Source organism: Panthera onca, chromosome A1, assembly GCF_046562875.1.
Source record: "Panthera onca isolate mPanOnc1 chromosome A1, mPanOnc1 haplotype 2, whole genome shotgun sequence".
NCBI classification, from domain to species: domain Eukaryota; kingdom Metazoa; phylum Chordata; class Mammalia; order Carnivora; family Felidae; genus Panthera; species Panthera onca.
In genome coordinates this window covers 205164127-205179122 of record NC_138339.1, presented here as the reverse complement: position 1 = coordinate 205179122, position 14996 = coordinate 205164127, and the positions used below count along the sequence as shown (strand labels likewise).

Sequence of the window (14996 nt, the reverse complement as noted above, 5' to 3'; positions counted from 1 at the left end):
GAAAAAACAAGCATGCTATGACTGCTGCCTGACCATCAGTGATCATAAAATACTAACAATGATAAAGGCATCCTGATTTGGGAAATGATAAAACCTAGGGGCAAATAGTACGTTTTAGATTTGATTTGATACAATAGTATGAAGAAATGATTAATTTTCCCTAGGATAGTCTCGGATGACTCTCAAACAAGATCATACCTAAAAACGTTTTCTTATTGTTTTATTGTGGGATAAGTCTCCATCAAGCAAATAAAAGGAAGGGGAGGAGAAAAATGGAGACAGGAAGCAACAGGATACACTGGTGTATAAATTAGTTAGTGAGCTTAAAATTAGCCTGGAAGTTACAAGGACCCTAGATCTCAAAATAAGATGCTTAAGTTCTCAGGAAAGATGGCTGAGTAAGAGGATCTTAAGTTCATCTATTCCATGGACACACCTAGAGAACAGCCACATCAAAGTAATTAACCTAAAAAATGACAAAGACTGACAGAACAGACTTTCCAACGTTAATCATAAAGAGGAAGCCACATTGAAAAGGATAGGAAGGGCTGAGACAGGATATGGAACTAAACTCCTGATGAGACTAACCACAAAGGAAAGGAACAGACCCCATGCCAGCCACCCCAGACACAGGACCTGCACTGGGAATATGAGTCCCCATAGCATTTGGCTTTGAAAACTAGAGGATCATAACTATGCAAGTTTTTGCATTCAGCAGGACCTAACTCTGGGTACTTTAAAAATTAGTGCACTTAGCTCTGGGAGAACTAGAGGATGATAGGAAACTGAATCCTTGCTCTTAAAGAGACAATACAACAAAAAGCTCTGCTGAGATACAGCATAGCAACAGTTTGAAAACTGCCTGGCATGTGAACGAGATTCATAATCTCAAAACATGTGCTGGAGGGGCAGAGATCTTTAGGAGAATTCTTCAAGAACAAAAGAGCTGGCAGGTGCCACATCCTTACCACCACTACCACCCTCGATAGCCAGAGAGTTGCAAGAACACTCTCCAACTACCTTCATAACACTGCATACCCATCTCCCACATTCTTCTGCAGACCTGCCCATCCAACCCACCCGACTCAATAGGCATCATTCCAAAGCTGCTTCTGTCCTGACATATCCTGCAAGCAGCTCCAGCAAAGACCAGTGCCACTCCAGAGTGACTCCTGCCTTAGAGAGGAAGATAACCACACACACCAGTTTGGCTATAGTCCCAGCAGATAGATGAGGCAGACATATGATCTGACTGCTGGCCCACCCCCAAACAGTGGCAGCACAGGGAGAAAAACCTGTAATTTGGGGTCACTGCAGCCCTAAAAGATGGATTAGGGACTGGCATCTGGTCTGAATGCTGGTCCTGCCCACCAGCAAAATCCTCTCAGGAGACAAGGCAGGGAGATCACCCTGCTGATTGTTGCTGCTGAAGGCGGGCATCTATCTGACTGCTGATACCACCCAAATATAAGCCCATGGCAGTTCCAGACTTACCCATTAACAGCACAGGAACCAAATCCTGCCAGCAACTGGAAAAGTGAGCCATTACAGCTGGAATAAAGGCAAACATAGCTCAGCTACAACAGTAAGGTTCATGCAAGCCACATAGAGATACTTCTAAAGCACCTGCTTATGGTCAACAGGACACATTGTCATGCTACAGGCCATTACAACATTCTTCTGTACGAGGCCACTACTTTCAAGATCAGGAGATGTAGCTGAATTTCCTAACACATTAAAAAGAAAGGATAGACAAAAATGAGGAGACAGAGGAATGTGTCCCAAATGAAAGAACAGGACAAAGTCATGGCAAAAGAGCTAAATGAAATATAGATATGCAGTATGCCTGATACATAATTCAAAGTAATGGTCACAAAAATTCTCACTGGACTTGAGAAAAGAGTGGAGGATATCAGTGAGACCTTCAACAAAGATATATATATATATATATATATATATATATATATATATATATATATATATGCAGAGATGAAGAACTCAATAACTTAAAGAGAAACTGCACTGGAAGAAATCAACAGCATATTGGAGGAGACAGAAGAACAAATCAGTGACCTGGAAGGCAGTATAATGACAAGCAACCAAACTGAACAGAAAAAAATAAATGAAATTTTAAAAAAGAATAAAAGATGAGAATAGATTAATGGGACTCAGCAACATCATCAAGCATAATAACATTCACAGTATTGGGATCTCAGAAGGAAAACAAAGAGAAAAGGGAGCAGAAAATTTATTTGAAGAAATAATAGCAGAAAAGTTTTCTAATTTGGGGAAGGAAATAGACATCCAGATCCAGGAGGCACAGAGAGCTCCCCAACAAAATCAACTCAGGGATTGGTCCACACCACACACATAATAATTAAAATGCCCCCCCCAAAAAAAGTAGTGGTAAAGATAATTTTAGAAGGAGCGAGAAAATACAAAACAGTTACATACAAAGGAAACCCCATAAGGCTCTCCACTAATTTTTCAGCAGAAACTTCACAGTCCATAAGGGAGTGGCAGGATATATTCAAAGTGCTGAAAGCAAACACTTTCCAGGAAAATTATCCTTTGAAATAGGAGAGATGAAGAGTTTCCCAGACAGACACAAGTTAAAGGAGTTCATCACCACTAAACCAGTCTTCCAAGAAATGTTTAAGGGAATTCTTTAAGTGGAAAAAAAGAGGCTATAATCAGGAATAAGAAAATTATAAAAGGAAAAAAACTTCACAGAGAAGTACAAACATAATAAATGTAGTAGATTAATCCTTATAACACCAGTACAGAAGTTAAAGCAGTAAAATCAATTCTATCTATAAAAAATCAGGCAAGGGGTACCTGTCAGGTCATGATCTCATGGTTTGTGGGTTCAAGCCCTGCACTGGGCTCCCTGATGTCAGCACAGACTCCACTTTGGATCCTCTGTCCCCCTCTCTCTCTGCACCTCTCCTTCTTGCACTCTACCTCTCAAAAATAAATAAACATCACAAAAAATCATCTAAGGCATTCACAAAAGGATGTAAAGTATGACATCATATACATAAAAATTGGAGGGGAATAAAAATTTAGTGCTTTTAGAATGAGTTCAAACTTAAGCAACCATCAACTTAATATAGACTTCTCTATGTGTGAGATGTTATATCTGAAACTAATGGTAACCACAAATCAAAAACCTATAGCTGATATGGAAAAAATAAAGAGAACAGAATCTAAGCATAACACTAAAGAAAGCCTTCAAACCACAAGGGAAAAGAACAAGAAAAGAACAGAAAAGAACAAAAAGAACCATATAATAAGTAACAAATTAGCCATAACAAATACCTATCAATAATTAATCTGAATGTAAATAGACTAAATGCTCCACTCAAAAGTCATAGAGGGACTGAATGAATAAAAAATAAGACCTATCTATATGCTGCCTAAAAGAGACTCACTTCAGACCCAAAGACCCATGCAGGTTGAAAATGAAGAGATGGAAAAACATTTACAGTGCAAATGGAAGCAAAAAGAAAGCTGAGGTAGCAATGCTTATAATGAACAAAATAGACTTTAAAATGAAGACTGTATGTAACAAGAGACAAGAGTACTACATAATAAAAAAACCAATCCTACAAGAGAATATAACAATTGTAAATATGCACCCAGCATGGAAGCTCATAAAGGAAGTAATTGAAAGTAATATAATAATAGTAGGGAAATTTAAACACACCACTTACATCAATGAATACACTGTCCAGACAGAAAATCAACAAGGAAACAGCAGCTTTGCATGACACGTTGGACCAGTAGGACCTAACACATATATGAAAAACGTTCCATCTAAAAATAGAAGAATTTACATTCTTTTTAAGTGCACATGGAACATTCTCCTGAATAGATCATATGTTAGGCCACAAAACAAAATGCAATAAATTCAAAACGATTGAAATCATATCAAACATCTTTTAAGACCACAAGAGTATGAAACTAGAAATGAATCACAAGAAAATTCTGGAAAGAACACAAATACATGGAGACTAAACAACATGCTACTAAACATTGAACGGGTCAACCAAGAAATCAAAAGGAAATAAAAAATACATGGAGACAAATGAAAATAAAAACACAATGGTCCAAAATCTTTGGGATGCAGCAAAAACAGTTCTAAGAGGAAAGGCAATAGTGATATAGGTCTACATCAGAAGCAAGAAAAATCTTAAATAAACAACCTAACTTTACACCTAAAGGAACTAGAAAAAGAAAAACAAAGCCAAAGCTAGTAAAATAAAGGAATTAATAAAGATTAAAGCAGAAATTAATGAAAGAGACTTAAAATACAATAGAAAAAAATCAATCTAATCAGGAACTGATTCTTTGAAAATATGAACAAGACTAATGAACTGTTAGACTCATAAAGAAAGGAGAGAGAGACTCAAGTAAATAAAATCAGAAATGAAGGAGAAATAACACCTGACACCACAGAAATAAAAAAGGATTATAAGAGAATATTATGAAAAATTATATGCTAACAAATTGGACAACCTAGATAAATAATAATAAATTCCTATAAACAGGCTGATTACTAACAATGAAATGTAATCAGTAATCAAAATTGTCCCAAAAAAACAATTTTTTGGGACAAAAATTATTTGTCCCAAACCACTTCAAAGGTGAATTCTACCAAACAATTAAAGAGGAGTTAATACTTATTTGTCTCAAACTATTCAAAAAAAGGAAAAGAAAGCTTCCAAATTCATTCTACAAGGCCATAATTGCCATGATACCAAAACTAGATAAAGACACTACAAAAAAACTATAGGCCAATATTTATGGTAAACATAGACACAAAAATCCTCAACAAAATATTAGCAAACTGAATCCAAGAATACATTGAAAAAGTTATTCACCGTGATAAAGTAGGATTTATTCTAGGAATGCTAGGGTGGTTCAATATATGCAAATCAATTAATGCGTTACATCACATCAATAAGAGAAACAATAAAAACCATATGATCATCTCAATGATAAATGCATAAAAAGCATTGACAGTGTACAACATTCATTTATAATTAAAAACTATCAACAAAGTATGCTTAGAAGAAACATACCTCAACATAATAAAGGCTATATATGGAAAAACCCACAGCTAACATCATCTTCAAAGGCAAACAACTGAAAGTTTTTCCTTTAAGATCAGGAACAAAGCAAGGATGCCACACTCTTGCCACTTTTCTTCAACATAGTACCGAAAGTCCTAGCCACAGCAATTAGATAAGAAAAAGAAATAAAATCCATCTTGATTGATAAGAAGTAAAATTGTCACGATTTGCAGATGGCATATACTATACACAGAAAACTCTAAAAACTCCACCAAAATAATACTAGAACTGATAAATGAATTCAGTAAAGTTGCAGGATACAAAATTAATATACAAAAATATCCTGTGTTTCTATACACTAATAACAAAATAGTGAGAGGGAAATTAAGAAAACAATCTCATTTACAATTGCACCACAATGAATAAAATACCTAGAGATAAACTTAACTAAGGGGGTGAAAAATCTGTACTCTGAAAACTGTAAAATACTGATGAGAGAAATTGAAGATGACACAAATGGAAAGATATTTCATGCTCATGGATTGGAACAGTTAATATCGTTAAAATGTTCATACTACTTAAAGCAATTTACAGATTTAATGCAACCTCTATTAAAATACCAACAATATTTTTCACAGAAATAGTACAAAAAGTCCTAAAATTTGTATGGAACCACAAAAGACCCCAAATAGCCAAAGCAATCTTGAGAAAGAAGAACAGAGCAATCCCAGATTGCTAATATGCTAAGGGACTAATATGCAAAATGTATAAAGAATTTCTGTGACTCAACACACATTAAAAACAAAACAAAACCAAAAAAAAAAAACCCTGATAATCTTATTTAAAAATGAGAAGACCTGAGGCGCCTGGATGGCTCAGTCAGTTGGGCGTTCGAGTTCGGCTCAGGTCATGATCTCGCAGTCCGTGAGTTCAAGCTCCTCGTTGGGCTCTGTGCTGACAGCTCAGAGCCTGGAGCCTGTTTTCATATTCTGTGTCTCCCTCTCTCTCTGACCCTCCCCCGTTCATGCTCTGTCTCTCTCTGTCTCAAAAATAAATTAATGTTAAAAAAAAAGAGAAGACCTGATAGATATTTTTCCAAAGAATATAAATGGCCAATAAGTACATGAAAAACATGCTCAACATCACTAATCATCAGGGAAATGCAAATTAAAACCACAGTGAAATATCATCTCAAACAAGTAAGAGTGACTAGTATTAAAAAAAAAAACAAACAAGAAATAACACATGTTGGTGAAGATGTGGAGAAAAGGGAACCCTTGTGCATTTTTAGTAGGAATGTACCCTGGTGCAGCCACTGTGGAAAATAGTATAGAGGTTCCTCAAAAAATTAAAGATAGATTTACCACATGATCCAATATTCAACTACTGGGTATTTACCCAAAGAAAAAGAAAATACTAACTTGATATATGCATTCATATGTTTATTACAGAATTATTTATAGTAGCCAAGATATGGAAGCAATCCAAGTGTCCATTAGTAGATGACTGGATAAAGAATTAGTAGATGACTGGATATCTGCACGTGCACACATATGCATTCAGTGGAAGATTACTCAGCCATAAAAAAGAATGACATCTTGCCATTTGCAAAAACATGGATGGACCTAGAGGGCATAGTGCTAAGTGAAATAAGTCAGACAGAGAAAGACAGATACCGCATGATTTCACTCATATATGAAGTTAAGAAAGAAAACAAATGAACAAAGAAAAAGACAAACAAAAAAAAAACCAGACACTGAAGTACAGAGAGCAAAATGGTGGTTGCCAGAGGGGAGGTGAGTGGAGGGATAGGTGAACAAGAAAAAAGGGAATAAGAGTACATTTATTTTTATAATACTGATAAATATATAGAATTGTCAAATTATTACATTTGTACCTGAAACTAATGTAACATTCTATGCTAATTACACTTGAATTAAAAAAAAAAAAAGCTTAGACTTTGTGGAGCACACTCCTATGAGTAATTAAAATTTTAAAGCACTGTTAGGTTGATTAAAAAGAAAACACTCCAGTGTCTGGGGCAGTTGCATGGAAGGGAGGCCGAGATGGCAGATGAGATTATAAAGGCTCAGGCCACTAGACCTGCTAGCAACACAGTCCTCAGGAAGATCATTTGCAAGGAAATCCCAGCCAAAATAATTTCTGAGGATGACCAGTGTCTTGCTTTCCATGACATTTCCCTTCAAACACCAACACATTTTTCTGGTGATACCCAAGAAAGATATATTTCAGATTTCTGTAACAGGAGATGCTGAAAATTTTCTTGGACATTTAATGATCGTTGGCAAGAAATGTGCTGTTGATCTGAGCCTAAAGAAGGGTTATCAAATGGTGGTGAAGGAAGGTCCAGATGGGGGACAGTCTGTCTATCGCGTTCATCTCCATGTTCTTGGAAGTCAGCAGATGAATTGGCCTCCTGGTAAAGCATGTTTTAGGGATTATTTTGCCTTCTCTAGGTAATGATCAATATTTTCAAGTTCTGATATGTTAAACAGTATACTTATTTTTGCCTGTTTATGAAGAGATTGAGGACATACTTTTAAAAAACCATAATTAATAAAAGACAATGTTGCATGGTTAAAACAAAACAAAACAGAAGACTATCCAGTTGCCCAATACAGGAGAAGTTTAAGGGATGTATTGCTAGAGAGTACAGAAAACAGGAAAGAAAGCTTCTGGCAGCAATAAACCAAAGACGATAGAGTGGATGCTAAGACAGCTGCAAAACCCCTAGCAGTCCTATACAAAACCAAAACAGCATCTACGTCATCTACATCCATGATGCCATGAAGCCCAATCGCTATTGCAGTTCTGAGTATATGGAGGTTGTAGAGAAAATCTGGTGCTTGAGTGGATTTCCAGTGGTGGTCCTTTGCCTCTGACCTTTCACATCTTAACTAGGTCTATCAAGCAAGAGAAAAATACTGCTGAAGCACACTCCCCCAATTCAACCCAAGAAGTATTGAGGCTTTGCAACAACAATGATGACAGACAAAAAAAAAAAAAAAAAAAGATTTATATGTATTCTCTAGTGGAGGGCTAGCAATAGGAACTCAATAAAGCTTTTATTCTTCAGAAAATACAGTAGGGACTCAATAAACATTTTCTGACAGGAAAAGAGAGGATGGAGGAGGAGAATGGATGGGAGGAGGATGGGAGGAAAGAAACAAGGGAAGAAGGAAAGAAGAAAGAGAAAGAAAGAGAACTTTAAAAAGATCACTTAAATAGGAAATGCTTTTTGTGCTTTGAAAGTTTAAAGGGTGTTATCAGATGATACAGTAAGACATCTAAGTTTCTTCTCATAGGGCAAAGTTCTGGTAAATTTCTCCATGCTGTCTCCTATATGTTTACCCATCTCTGTTCACTCAGATGAGGATTAGAATTAAGAGTTATTCCATTCTCTCCTCTGCTTCCAAGACTCCAATTTTACACATTAGGTCTTTTTATATCATTCCATATGTCCCTGAGTCTCTATTCAATTTTTTCACTTTTCTGTTATCCAGATTGGATAATTCTTATTAATCTATCTTCAAACATACTGATTATCTATGTTCTATTAAGTTCATTCAGTAATTTTTTTTTTAATTTCAGATATTATTTTTCAATTCTAGAATATACAAATGATTCTTCATTATGTTAGTGGAGATTTCCCTTATTTTCATTCATTGCAAGTGTATTATTCTTTATGTTCTTAAGCAGAGTTAAATGGTTATTTTAAAATCTTTTCTAATTCTGGGGCACCTGGGTGGCTCAGCTGGTTAAGTGTCCCACTCTTGATTTCGGTTCAGGTGATGAGCTCACAGTTTGTGAGTTTGAGCCCCGCCTGGGGCTGTCAGTGTGGAGCCTGCTTGAGATTCTCTCCTCCTCTCCTCTCTCTCTGCTCCTCCCTCTGCTCATGTGCATATGTGTGCTCTCTCTCAAATGAGTTTAAAAAATGTTTTTTGGTAATTTAAAATCTTGCTAACTTCAGAGTTGGTCTTTTTTCTTGAGAATGGGTCATATTTTCCTGATTCTTTGAATTTCAAGTCATTTGGGATTGTATCCTCAACATTGTGAATCTTATGTTTTAGAGGCTGAATTCTTTTATATTCCTCTGAGGAGTGTAGATTTTCTATTTTAGCAAGCAATTATTTGGTTGCACTCAAACTGAAAACACTGCCTCCTGCACAACACCTTAAAGGTTACTTCAGTTTTTTTAATCTTTAGCTGAAGTTGCCTAATGCATGCATGGTCTGACAGCCAGAGGTTTAGGCAGAGTTTATAATAAAACTTGCCTCTCTCTCGAAATCTCTGGGATTTCCCTTACACTTGCCAATAGCTGTGGTTTTCCCCAACATAGTCCTGTAGTTCTTGAGGTCAGAAAAATTGAGAATTTTCTTTAGTTTTAGTGACATGTTGATGCCAACTTTGGCCTGCCCAGAAAATAAATATTATTGAAAAATGGGTAATTTTTCATGCACTTCCCTTTTTTAAAGTGTCAACTCCTCCTCAGAATCTGCCTGCTTTTGTTCACTCTCTGATTGAAAAAGTCTGATTACAACTGATCCTAATTACTATTATTTATTTTTTATTTATTTTTTTGTTAGTAATCTCTACACCCAACATGGGTCTCAAACTCATGACCCTGAGATCAAGAGTCACATACTCTTCTGACTGAACCAGCCAGGTGCCCCTGACCAGCCCTAATTATGATTTATAATTAATTACTGAGACTGTACTCTGCACAGGAACTGTGCTTTAAATATAGGTAGATTATCTTATTTAATCTTACAAGAGTCCCATGAGGGAAGGAAGTGTCAATGTTTACATTTTACAGATAAGGCAATAAAAGGTGAGAAAGGTGGAGGTCTTTCTTCAGTAACAGATCTAAACCCAAATGTTTAGGAGACCAAAGCCCATAGTCTTACTGTTGTAAGAAAGAAAATTAGCTCTTACTACCAAAAGGTGCCCTGAGGCACCAAAGACTGCCTTAGGCAGGTTTCTTAATCAGAAGCCAACTTTAAACTAGATGATTACAGGTCCTGAGAAATTCTTTTTTTTTTTTTTTTTTTTTTTTTTTTTACTCATTTAAAGCAGTGTTTCTCCATCTTGGCTTATCATAAGGATCACCCCAGGGGACTCTCTAGAGATCACAGATTTTGTGAATCAGTCTCCAGGGGCAGGGACTGGAAATCCAAATATTTAGCAGGCATTCCAGATAAGTCAATGGTCTTCCTAGTTGGAAAACACTTACTTAGAGAAATAAGCACCTGGTATTGAACACTTCATTCACAACTCTTGTGTTACTGAGTATAAATAATGATAGTAATAAGAAATGCTAATTATCACCTAGGGCTTACTCAGGTCTGGCAGGCTCTTTTCTAAGTAGTTTACATGTATTATTTCCTTTAATCCTCCCAACAAATCTATAAGTCATTGCTGTCTTTATGGGGAAACTGAGGCACCAGCTTGCCCACAGTCATACCAGTGAGTCAGGGACCAGAGTTTAGCTAGGCTGTTTGATTCTACACCACTCTTTTTTATCATTGCATTTATTCTGTTTCCACTTGTTGTATCTGTCCTGTCTACCAACCACCACTTCTGAAAAGAGGTTTGGGTAAACATGTGACACAATACATGTTTCCCAAGTACCCAAGAATCAAATTCTTAACTCAGCCTGCAAAGAGTCCTTCTTCCTGTCAGAACCCACTGAAGCTTTGTGTTGTACTCTGGGAAGCTTCAGTAGTTTCTGCTTCTTTGATTACTTTCAGGAGGAAGATTGGAAAAGAGTAGAAAAGAAGCTGGAGAGCTCAGCCAACTGATTTACAACATGCACCAAATTATTTCCACACATTTACTATAGAAGTCTCTGTGCTAGGTGCCAGTGTATAAACCAGATAAGGAGTTTGCAGTCTAAGGACGGAGGAAAATAATAAATAAGAATGCCAACTATTGCAAACTGAACTATTGATCATATCACAATGCTTGGGGTCTTTTATAGATTATGGTAGCCACCAAAGAAGTTTGAAGTGGATAGGGTGGGCTGTTTCCTTACAGCAGGTTATGCTAAAAGCAAGTCTCAGGCCAGAAGATAGATATTTATCAACTAAAGTTTTATTAGCAAAGCAAGTATCAAAAAACAATTCATATGACTTCAGTAGACTGGAGAAAGCCTCTACTCTCTTTCCTTTCAGTTGCTTTAACCATTAACTTTGCATGAAAGTTTCATTCTAGTTTAATGGCAAGTTTCCAGAGGCAGGATACTGTCACTCCAACATCCTGACAGAATCTAGAGTTCATGGCTACAAACCAGACCTTTTTACATGCAAACCCTAGGGGTATAGCCATAAGCCTCGATGGATTCTTATATTCTATTCATGCTTTTTATTAAACATTCAATGTATATTAAATACCTTAATATCACAACTAACACCTCATTTCTGATATTCCCCACATTAAGCAATAGACTCTATTTTACATAAATAGAAACCTGTTTCTGACATCAAATATGCCAATTAAAATATTCTGTTGTTGATGGAGATGTGGATAATATGAGGGCCAGTGATAGCTACCTCTGGAGTTAGTCCTTTCTGATAGAATGTTATCTCATCCCTCAGTTGTACTTAATTAGCACACTAGCTGACTACTTCTTGACCTTGCTTTCTACATCAATTCCTAGGTATTGGTTTAATCTAAGTTTTGCATTTTATAATATCATATTGTAATGTTAAAGAACTTTAAGATAATTGCAGACATTGTAACAACAAATAAGAAAACAGAAACCATGGTAAATGCTGTAAAAGAAGCCCATTACTGGGTGTTTTGGCAGAATATTAGAGAACAAACCAGTTTCCTCTCACCAGAGCCCTTTCCCTCCTTCCCTCTCCCTCCTCCCCATCTCTAAGGGACTAGGGAAGGGGGATTTGAGAGTCAGAGAACATCTCTCCTACTTTTCCTTCTTCTAGTCTTCTTCTAGTCTTACTGCCTCAGTTGTTCAAAAGTACAAGTAGTAGTTGCAGAGCAGAGAATGTTCAGGCAGGTGGGGAAAATAGAAAATCATGAAAGAGAGGACAGAAAACTTTAATGCCATGTTTTGAGAAATAAGCCCACTGCCCCAGTCAAAAGAGGGATGCAGAGACTTGTAACACAGTGAAGCAAGGCTTTAATCAACGTTCTTGCAAGAGCAGGTGTCTGATAGGCACACTCGGGGCAGTTGCAGAAGGCAATTTATCTCCTAGTGTGCAAGTCCCTCCCCTGGTTCCTCATTGGCTGAGTGCTACAGAAGTTACAGCCTTACCCGGAAGTTGCCTATGCCCAAGTAAGGCCAAGAAGTGGTCTGATTGGAACAAATGTACATTCTTTGAGGTGACGCAAAGACTTCAGTTCTTTGGCACATGCTCATTGCATAGCCTGTGAAAAATAAGCCCACAAAATGGAGAGGGGAAGAAGAACCGGGAAGTGAAGGGTCTAAGGGTTAGGGACTCCATTGTGGTGTGTGTGTGTGTGTGGTGGGGGGGTGTTTCTTACATAGTTCTAATAGGTTGTAAACCTATTGGTAACTAGACAACACAGCTTTTACTTGGTCTTTCTGGAAATGAATCATCTCACTTCTCACACAGGGATCAGCAGGGAAGCTTCCTGAAATCACCCTAACCTATACCTTCCCCAGTCACCAGCAGAGCTCCTCTAGTGGTCTCAGTGGTCCTCAGACACATGGATTCCTCAGAGTGCATGGAGTGTCACATTCTAAGAGCCCTGTTTCCTCCCACTAACCAGCTCTCACCTGCCTTGTCACTGCTGCTTCCTCCACCAGTTGTCCTTCCCAGCCCCTCCTCTCTATTCAGCGTGACCTAAGGCTTCTCTAGAGGAGCAATATCTGGCTCTTCTTACTTTCCAACACAGATTTCCTCTGCTTCCTATTGCCTAAATGATGACAACTAATGGATTCTGTTCATTTTTATACTTCCACTGGTGTGTTGTTGCAATAAAAAAGTTATGTTTTGCATGTTGATTATGCAAAGAAATCAAGCAATATGTAAAGGAATAAGGAATAAAGCAATAATCATCTTAAATCTTACAACCCAAAGAGAACTACTGTTAGCAAACTAACTTTTAATTATCTTGCTACATATAAATACACAGAAGTGCATAATTTTACATAAGCAAGACCTTATTACACATGTTAGTTTTAGCATAGCTGTGTTTCTTTTTGTTAACTTATTCTGGCTTGCTTCCACACTTATACATTCTAATATAATCATACACAAACATGTACACATATATGGGAGAGTTGTCATGTTTGTTTTCTAATAAAAACATGGTGTAAATTCTTCCCTTCATCTTGCTTTTATCACTTAACAATGCATTATGGAAATTCCTCCAAGCCAAAGGTTTAAATTTCATTCTCTTTAATGATAACATAATATTCCAGGGTATCAATTACCAGAATTTAATCCTCCCCGTAATGATGGACATTTACATCGTTTATAGGTTTTTGTTTGTTTTTTTTTTTTTTTTGGAGGAGGGCACTACAAACAATGTATGAATACTTATCCTATTACATATGTCCTTTATATATTGGTGCTTTTATTGTTTTGACTACAAAGGAAAAATCTGTAGGCAATTAGGGATTGCTTTAAAATTTTTCAGTATTACAAATAAAATTGCAATGAACATTCCAGATTATATCTTTGATTGTTTCATTAGGTTAAATTCCTAAAGTTAGATTGGTAAATTATGAATTAGAACATTTTTAAGATTCTTAATGCACATTGCCAACTTGTTCTCCAGAAAGATTATGGTTGCAACCTTTTCAATCTTTCTAGAGGAATGTGAGAGACCTTTTTTGAGAACACCCTCACTGCTACAGATGTTCTGGTACTTATTTCTTTATTAACTCTACTTCATAAGATCATCTTTAACCATATCCATCACTCTGTGTGTCCACCTCTCTTGCTGGATCCTGAAAATCTTGACACTGAGTGGGTCATGTCCTTTTTTTCTTTTTCCTTTTTTTTTTTAAGGTGGCACTCTTTGTGGAGTATCTTTAATAACTTATGGAGCAAAAAGAATTTTCTTTTACTTTGGGGCAATTTTCACTACTGCTGATTACAAGTTACATACCCCAATACATCCACTAACTTTATCTTCCAAGGTAGACAGGGTTTATCCCTTGGGGTTTATATAATGGATATAAAGTATATTGATGGGGGTGACTTCTTGACAAAAGACAGACAATATTAAACTGGAAGAGGCTTAAAGTCCTCATTTTTTCAAGACACTTGCTTCTCAAAACTGCTGTATCTGGAAACCAAGTGTCCACAAGAATTTATCGATGATTCTCAAACCTAATATCCATCAGGATCACCTGAAAGGTTTGTTAAAAGACCTGTGGCCGAGGTGCACCTGGGTGGCTCAGTTGGTTAAGCATCTGACTCTTGATGTCAGCTCAAGTCATGATCTCACAATTCCTGAGTTCCAACCATCCAGCACCCCCCATCAGTCTCTGGGCTGACAGCACAGAACCTGCTTGGGATTCTTTCTCTCCCTCTGCCCCTCCCCAACTTGCTCACACACACTCTCTCTCTCCCTCTCTCAAAATAAATAAAAATAAGCTTAAAAAAAAAAAAAGAAATATGGCTGAGCTCTAACCCTAAAGTTTCCGATTCAGTGTGTCAGAGGCAAAGTTGGATAATTTGCATTTCTAACAAGGTTTTAGGTGGTACTAATGATGTTGGTCCTTTAGCAACACTTAAGAGCCACTGTTCTCTGTCCTATCCTCCCCCACCTGCTCTGGTAATGGAGCCTCACTTCGAAGCTCTATTCTCTATAAAGAATCCCTCTTTTTATTCTGTCTTTCGTGACAGTAAGGAACAGCTGGCCAGCACCTTCCTCATTATAACCTTTCATACCCTTGAA

General features: G+C 37.0%; 1 pseudogene; it reads left to right on the top strand.

The window, feature by feature from the left end:
- Positions 1-5919: 5919 nt before the first annotated feature.
- On the top strand, positions 5920-7672 carry LOC145715555 (adenosine 5'-monophosphoramidase HINT1 pseudogene; annotated as a pseudogene).
- The last annotated feature ends 7324 nt before the right edge of the window (positions 7673-14996 follow it).